The 329-nt window shown below is 42.6% G+C and overlaps 1 protein-coding gene across 4 annotated transcripts in view; it reads left to right on the top strand.

Annotated features, from left to right (window-relative positions):
* Nucleotides 1–329, top strand: part of LOC111874184 — a 70,547-nt gene that overhangs the window by 21,409 nt on the left and 48,809 nt on the right. The window lies entirely within an intron of this gene.

Here is a 329-nt window from a genome sequence, read left to right as displayed (position 1 = left end):
GGGGGGGGGGGGGAGTATTAGGGTTCAAATCTTGTTCTCGGGGGCGCAGGATAGCCCGTACACTTTTAAAAATTTTTAATTATTTTAGTCACTATGTGCTAATCCTATGATCTTTATCGTCATTTAGCAGTCGGGGAGCTGTGTCACTTTTTGGCCCGTTATGGACTCATTTCGCCCGTTTCTCGCTTCCAAACATCTTCCCCGGTTCCTTGATCCAACCACTTTGCGATCTTTTAATTGTGTCGGAAGTCTGTTTCTTTGCATTCTGTCGGCATTTTGAATCCAACTGGTGTTATGATACTAAATTATCAAGAATTGCTTCTGTTTTT

Source organism: Cryptotermes secundus, unplaced genomic scaffold (genome assembly GCF_002891405.2).
Source record: "Cryptotermes secundus unplaced genomic scaffold, Csec_1.0 scaffold47, whole genome shotgun sequence".
NCBI lineage: Eukaryota > Metazoa > Arthropoda > Insecta > Blattodea > Kalotermitidae > Cryptotermes > Cryptotermes secundus.
This window is presented reverse-complemented; position numbering and strand designations above follow the sequence as displayed.